Raw genomic sequence first — 8,353 nt, 5'->3', positions numbered from 1 at the left:
CCAGAACATCCTATTTGTAGCTTCCCAAGCACAAATACTCTTGGGGATTCATTTTGGAATGGTCACTTTCTGACCGGTATGTAATGAAACATAAAAAATTATGTTCAATGACTAGAGAGACAGAAAAAATGGTGCTGGTGGCATCCAATCCTAGTGATATCCCATTTGTAGCCAGCAAAAATAATGAGTGAACAAAAATAAATTTGTCCAAAAGACGAAAGTAGTGACATCTTTATGGTGTGAAACATCTTACATATAAGAAATCTCTTTCACACTCATCAGCCTGAGAAATCAAAGGGCTGTCACATTGAGTGGGGTTGGAATTTTTAAACAAGTACAAAAGGGCACTTTCTAATTTTGCTGTCAGAATTGCAAAGCATTATAACATCTCGGGAGGCTGTGAAGACAGTTACAAGAATTAAAAATACAGATATTCTTGGGGTGTCTGGCTGGCTCAGTTGGTAGAGCAGATGAGTCTTGAGCTTGGGATTGTAAGTTCAAGACCCATGTTGGGTGTAGAGATTTTTGTGGGGGAAAAACCTTAAACAAAAAAACCAGATAGTCTTGAACTCAGGATTCCTCAGTCTCTACTGTATGGACATTCTGAGCCAGATCCTTTTCTGTGGTGGGGAGTGTCCTCGGTATTGTAGGATGTTTAGAACATCCTGGCCTTCGTGCACCCCTCTCCAGTATGACAACCAAAAATGTCTTTGAACATTACTCATTATCCCCTGGGGGACAAAATCCCTTTTGTTTGAGAAACAGTTTTAAGTATTTAAAATATGTTGTAGCATTGATACAACAGTAGTTTAATGAGAAAAATACTCAAGACTATCAAAAGTGTAAATGGCACAGCCACACTATGATATGTCATACAGGCCTTAAAATAATGAATCAGGGGCACCTGGCAGGACCAGGTGGCGGAGAGTGAGACTCGATTTTGAAGTTGGGGTGCTTCAGTAGCTCAGTCAGTTAAGGTACTTGTTCTTGAAGTTTCGTTAATGTCATGATCTCATGGTCATGGGATCAAGCCCCACATCAGGCTCTGGTCTGACAGTGTAAAGCCTGCTTGGGATTCTCTCTACCTCTTTCTCTGCCCATTTCCCACTCACCTTCTTCTTCTCTCTGTGTGTGTCTTAAAGTAAATAAATAAACATTGAAAACAAGATTTAGAGAAGTAATTTATTACTAAAATTAAGTTCACCACTGTACTTTAAGTCTTTGAGTCTAAGTTTCTACACTTTTAAAAAATAATAGTTTATTGTCAAATTGGTTTCCATATAACACCCAGTGCACCTTCCCGCAAGTGACCTCCTCCATGACCAACACCCCCTTCCTTCCATCCCCCCTTCTGCCCTTGGTTCGTTTTCAGTATTCAGTAGTCTCTCATGATTCCATACTAATTCAGACATTCTCTGTTTTGATTTTTATCCACTCCCAGTTTCCTTTCAACCTCAAAGATGGGATTATTGCATCTGTATCACACATACATCTCTAAAAGTGTTATTGTATGAAGTAATGTACAAATGCACACACACATAGATGTGCATCTACTCACTACCATGAAAGACTTCTTGGACTCACCAGGTACTTCTAAACACTGTATTTATTCCTAACAACATCCGCCTGAATCAGGCTTATTACTCCCTCATCACAATCAGAACTACGGAAACAGAGGTTTCAGGGTGATGACAATTTTTATAATTCCATAACAAAGCTTTAATGCTTTTGTGGACTTCCTTGAATTATATTTAAATGGACTTAGGCAGTATGAACTTGGTTTTTGTATGATTCATTTAATTCAGGATATTTTGCATTTTAATATTTAAAAAGTTTATTTATTTATTTATTTATTTACTTACTTACTTACTTATTTATAGAGCACAAGAGCATGGAGGGGCAGAGAAAAAGGAATAGAGAGGATGCCAAGCAAACTCCATGCTGTCAGGCAGCGCTCAATGGGACTTAGCCCCACAGCTGCAAGTTCGTGATGGGAACTGAAATCAAGAGCTGGTCACATAACCGACTGAGCCATGAGGTGTCCCCAGAAGCTATTGCATTTTAAATATGTTTAGTTTATTGTATGCTATTGTATTTCAATAAATTATTTTTTAAAAAATGTCTTATAGGTAAAAAATGAATTCAGCAGGCTATAAAGTCAAGATAGAACAATTGGTTAAATTTCTATACACGAATAACAAATTGTCAGAAAAAGAAATTAAGAAAACAATCTCATTTACAACTGCATGAAGAAGAACAAAATACCTAAGAATAAGTTTAGCCAAGGTGGTGAAACATATGGACACTGAAAAGTGTAAGCCATTGCTGAAAGAAATGAAGAAGGCACAAATAAATGTAAAGATAGACCATGCTCATTGACTGGAGGAATTAATCCTGTTGAGATTTTCATATACCCAAAGCAATCTGTGGATTCAGAGCTCTCCCTGTCAGAATTCCAATGGCATTCTTTTACAGAACTAGAACAAAGCCTTCTATAATATGTCTGGAACCACAAAAGACCCCTAATAGACAAGCAATTTTGAGAAAGAAGAGCAAAGATGAAGGCATAGTACTCTCTGATTTCAAGCTATATTACAAAGTTGTGGTAACCCAAACAGTATGATATTGGCATAAAAAGACACACATATCAATGGAACAGAATAAACAGCCCTGAAATAAGTCCACATGTATATGGTTAATCAGTTAATAAAAAAAGAAGCAAGAATACACAATGAGGGATGAATAGTCTCTTCAGTAAATGGTGTTGCGTAAACTGGGTAGCCACATGCAAAAGAATAAAATGGGGCCACTATCTTACACCATAGGCAAAAATTAACTCTAAGTGGATTAAAGACTTGAATATAAGACCTGAAGCCATAAAATTCCTGGAAAAGAAAACATTTCGGTTTTGGCAATGATTCTTTGCAAGGGGACAAAAGCAAAAATAAGCAGGGTGTACATCAAACTAAAAACTTCTGCATGACATGGAAACATCAACAAAATGGAAAGGCAAGCTCCTGAGTGGCAGAGAATATTTGCAAATCATATAGCTCATAAGAGGCAAGTATATAAAGTATATAAAGAACTCAATAGCAAAGAAGAAAGTTGGAGCAGAGCCCAGGACGATGGCACTGCCTGCATTGTTGTGCCCCTTCTCCAAGCTGCTCACTCTGGCCAGACTCCCAACTGGCTCTTCAGAGCCATCAAGGTCCACATTTAGGACCTGCCACATAACAGACCTGACTGGATGAAAGTTGGACTGACCTTGGGCACCTCCGTCTTCTTGTGGATCTATTTCATCAAAGAATATAATGAAGATATTTTAGAGTAAAAAAGAAGAAATGGATTGGAATAACGATTGAAACACTAAAACGGTATACTCCAGGTAGTGATGACACCAGTTTCTTTGGATTCAGCAGTCTGTTGAGTTGTAAACATGAGAGAAAAGGTTATATGTGAATGTATGCCAAATCAGCATTCGTGAATAAACAATAATGAAGTGAGAAAATAAAAATGAAAACAAACAATATGATAAAAAATGAACAGAGGTCTGAATAGGCATTTTCTCACAAGGAGACATTACCTCACACCTATAATGATTAGTATCCAAAAGATAAGAAACAACATGTGTTGGCAAGGATGTGGCAAAAAGGGAACCCTCATGTACCGTTGGTGGGAATGTAAAGTGGTTCAACCACCGTGAGAAACTGTGATGAGATTCCTTGTAAAAATTAAAAATTGACCTACTGAATGATTGATCAATTCCACTTCTGAGCATTTACCTGAAGAAAACAAAAACACAGATTGAGAATCATATACACACCGACACACTTCCATTTTACTGCAGTGTGATTTACAATAGCCAAGACATGGAAACAACCTAGATGTTCATCAGTGGATGAATGAATAAATAAAGTATAACTAATGTAACGCTGTAGGTTAATGATATTGGAATCATATTAATTTAAAATAAAATAAAACAAGATATTTTATACATATATATGCGTATATATATATATATATATGCATGATATATGTCACTTGAGAAGAATCCATTATTAAAACATCATTGAAGTTGTATGGAAGTTTTATTTTTCTAAGGTTTATTTATATTTTTTTTTTGAGAGAGAGAGCAGGAGCAGGGAAGGTACAGAGAGAGAGTGGGACACAAGATCTGAAAGCAATTTCCATGCTGATAGCAGCAAGCCTGCTGAAGGGCTAGAACTCATGAACCGTGAGATCATGAGAACCTTAGTCTGCGACATCTTTGGGATGATGGTGGGAGTGACACAAATGTCTACAAGGGATGGGTTGGAGAGAAAGAAATACAGGATGTGCAGAAGTGGGAGTTGAAGCTGATGGCCAGGATGATGAACAGATTTCCAAACATTATCTTTTATAGTACATGGGAAGGAAAAGCCCAGATATTAGAGGCTATAATTCTGGTTCCTCCGAAAATCCCAGAAGAAGAAATTCTGAAATTGTGTATCATTGCCTAGTTCCATGTGGTGGAGTTGACTACTAGGAAAGAATAAAATACCATGATTAATTTCCAACCAAATGGGATTAATTCATATATTTACATTTTTTAATTTTTTAAAGTTTTAATTTAAATTCTAGTTAACATACAGTGTAATATTGTTTCCTGTGTAGATTAGAGTGATTGAACACTTCCATAAAACACCTGGTGCTCATTATGATTGCACGCTTCTTAATCCCCACTACATATTTCACACATCTCCCCATCTTCCTCCTCTCTGGTAATCATCAGTGTGTTCTTGACAGTTAAAAGTGTGTTGATTTGTCTCTCTTATTTTTCCCCCTTTGCTTGTTTGTTTCTTACATTCCACACATGAATTTGCCTTTCTTTAACTTATTTTACTTAGCACAATACTCTCTAGTTCCATTCATGTGATGGCAAATGGCAAGATTTCATTCTTTTTGATGGTTGAGTAAAACTCCATGGTGGGGTGTGTGTGTGTGTGTGTGTGTGTGTGTGTGTGTGTGTGTGTGTGTGTGTGTGTGTATGTACACCAAATCTTCATCCATTCATCAGTCAATTGACACTGGGGCTGTTTCCATTGTTTGGTTATTTGAGATAATACTGCTATAAACATCTTTGTGCATGTATCCCTTACAATTAGTATTTTGGTATGCTTTGGGAAAATACTTAGTGGGAGAAGATATTAGCAAAAGACATATCTGATTCTCCAAAATGTATAAGGAACTTAATCAAACTTGATACCCCCCAAAATAATCCAATTAAAAAATGGGCAGAAACTTCAAGACATAAGGAGTCCTTCCTTCCCATGGTATTTATGCATTTTATTAATTTTTTTCCATGATATTCTGTGAACAGAGAGATATCCCTTCCTTATTTTAATCTGTTCATTAATATCCTGGTGTTTAAGGGTCACATATTGGAGTATATGAACTCTGGTACCATTGCTCTGAGGACAGTTCATGCCCCATAACACACACATGCACACTCACACACACACACATGCATGCATACACACACACACCCATGCACACACCACAGAGTGCACCATGGCCTCCTGGCACTCCATTACTATCATGCTTTTCCCACTCCCAACTACCAAACTTTTGAAAGAAATGATACAAGGCAAGAGGCCAACATTAGTTTACCTTTATCTTAAAGAATGTATAAATAGTACTTAAATTTTGCTTAGTAAGCTTCCCATGGACATAGAAACATGGGATCCTGGTTTTTTTTAAATTATTATTATTTTTTTCTTTTATGGTTTGTCAAATTGGCTTCCATATAACACCCAGTGCTCATCCCATCAAGTGCCCTCCTCTATGACAATTACCCCCCTTCTCCTTTCCCCCTCCCTCTTCAGCCCTCAGTGTGTTCTCTGTATTCAAGAGTCACTCATAATTTGCCTCCTTCCCACTCCCTAACTCTTTTCCCTCCTTCCTCTTCCCATGGTTCCCTGTTAGGTTTCTCCTGTTAGACCTATGAGTGAAAACTTATGGTGTCTGTCCTTCTCTGCCTGAATTATTTCACTTACATGACACCCTCAACATCCATCCACGTTGCTACTAATGGCCAGATTTCATTCTTTCTCATTGCCATGTAGTATTAATTGTATGTGTAAACTGCATCTTCTTTACTGGACACATTATCAAAGGCAAGAGAATCAGGAACAAAAATGAACTATTGGGACCTCATCACGATAAAAAGCTTCTGTGCTGCAAAGGAAACAATCAAGAAAATGAATAGGCCACTGACAGAATGGGAAAAGATAGTTGCAAATGGCATATTCAATAAAGGGCTAGGACCCAAAATCTACAAGGAACTCACCAAACTCCACACCCAAAAAACGAATCATCCAGTGAAGAAATGGGCAGAAGACATAAATAGACACTTCTTCAAAGAGGACATCCAGATGGCCAATGGCCTCCTAATACTCATTCATCATCAGGGAAATACAAATCAAAACCACACTGAGATACCACCTCACACCAGTCAGAATCGCTAAAATAAACAAATCAAGAGACTATATATGCTGGCGAGGATGTGGAGAAACGAGCACCCTCCTACACTGTTGGTGGGAATGTAAACCTGTGCAGCCGCTCTGGAAATCAGTGTGGAGATTCCTCAAAACACTATCAGTAGAACTCCCCTATGACCCAGCAATAGCACTGCGGGGGTCTACCGAAGGGATACAGAAGTGCTGATGCATAGGGGCACATGTACCCCAATGTTCATAGCGACACTTTCAACAATAGCCAAGTCATGGAAAGAGCTTAAATGTCCATCAACTGATGAATGCATGTTTTATTATGTTCATCTTGTGTCTTGTGTTTTCTTTAAAGTTTGTTTATTTATTTATTTGAGAGAGAAGAGAGACAGCACACACAAGTGTGGGAGTGGCAGAGAGAGAGGGAGAGAGAGAGAAACAGAGAGAGACAGAGAGTGAGGAGAGAGAGAGAGGGAGGGGGGAGGGAGATAGAGAATCCTATGCAGGCAAAATATTTGTCAGCACAGAGGGAACATGTGAGAGTGAGGAGAGAGAGAGGGAGGGAGGGAGGAAGATAGAGAATCCTATGCAGGCAACGTATTGTCAGCACAGAGGTGAACATGGGGCTTGAACCCACAAACTGCAAGATCATGACTTGAGCTGAAACCAAGATCTGAGTGTTTATGCTACTGAGCTACCCAGGCACCCCTTTTTTCCCTGTATTTAAAGAAATATATAAAAAGAAATTACAAAAGCACAGAGAGGAAAGAAATGAACACAGGGGAAAAAAGCTCTAAAAAGCTCAGGCGGTCCCTTAGAGACTGTGATGGAGAGAAAGTGTCCCTGGTTCTAGCAGCATTCCAGCCCCAGTTACATGACCCTATGGCCAGAATAATTAACAAAGCTGAGAAAAATGTATCTAAAGAAGAAAGGAGGGGTAATTTTTTATGATCTCAAGACCTTATATTAATTGAATATCCCTCTGGAAAAATGTGTGAAGGGAATGAACCTGCAATTTACAACAGAAAAAATACAATGTACAGTAGAAGGGTTTTTTTCAAAATTCAATAACAAAAGGTTTTTCTGAATCATTTTAAATGCAAAGCTTTTGGAATCAGAAAATCAGATTTCGAACTTCAAATCTCCCCCATTAAAGCACTTGAACTTGGGAAAGACAATTAATCCATTTCAAACGTGAATATCCTCACACAAATATTGGGGATAGCAGTGTCCATCCTCCTAAGGTGGTGAACAACATTAGTCAGTGCACATAAAAGGCTTACAATAGTTCCTTCTTGTTAGTAAATGGACGATGATCACCAGTGAAGAGATTGAATTTTCCCTTCTACCTGGAACAATGTCTTCCTGGTTTCCATACTTATGGGTGTAATGAAGTATTACAAAGTAAAGCTAGTTAGCATACACTCTTTTGCAAATTAAACGCAATTTTTATGTGAATAGTTACTGTGAAGGAGGATGCTGAGAAGCTTGTGTCTCAAGAAGTACAGTTGCCAGGGGCCAGCTACCTCTATTGTTCTGGGTCTTTCTATGAATACAGAACATGCTCAAAAATACCATTGTTTATAAAGCAAACTGAACATGCTTCCAAGCCTAATACTCTGTTTTCCTACTTTTTTTGGCTGCAAAACTCCTTGGACATGTTCTAATTTTACTGGAAACATTTTATGCCTCCCTATTCCTTCCTCAGTCTCATCCAAGTGAACTTCTGTTCTCAACACCCATTGTCAATAATGATCCCAGTATTGCTGAGTCCAATGGATTCTTCTCTTTTGAACGTATTATGTAAATTAATTATAAACGTGTCTACCTAGTCTCAGGGGACCTCACATAAAAGTTCTCAAATT

General features: G+C 38.1%; 2 pseudogenes; one reads left to right on the top strand and one right to left on the bottom strand.

The window, feature by feature from the left end:
• The window catches only part of LOC115274365, a 6,591-nt pseudogene extending 2,086 nt beyond the window's left edge, over positions 1-4,505 (bottom strand).
• On the top strand, positions 3,126-3,355 carry LOC115274231 (annotated as a pseudogene).
• Positions 4,506-8,353: the final 3,848 nt, after the last annotated feature.

The sequence above is a fragment of the Suricata suricatta genome, chromosome 12, assembly GCF_006229205.1.
Source record: "Suricata suricatta isolate VVHF042 chromosome 12, meerkat_22Aug2017_6uvM2_HiC, whole genome shotgun sequence".
Lineage (NCBI taxonomy): Eukaryota > Metazoa > Chordata > Mammalia > Carnivora > Herpestidae > Suricata > Suricata suricatta.
This window is presented reverse-complemented; position numbering and strand designations above follow the sequence as displayed.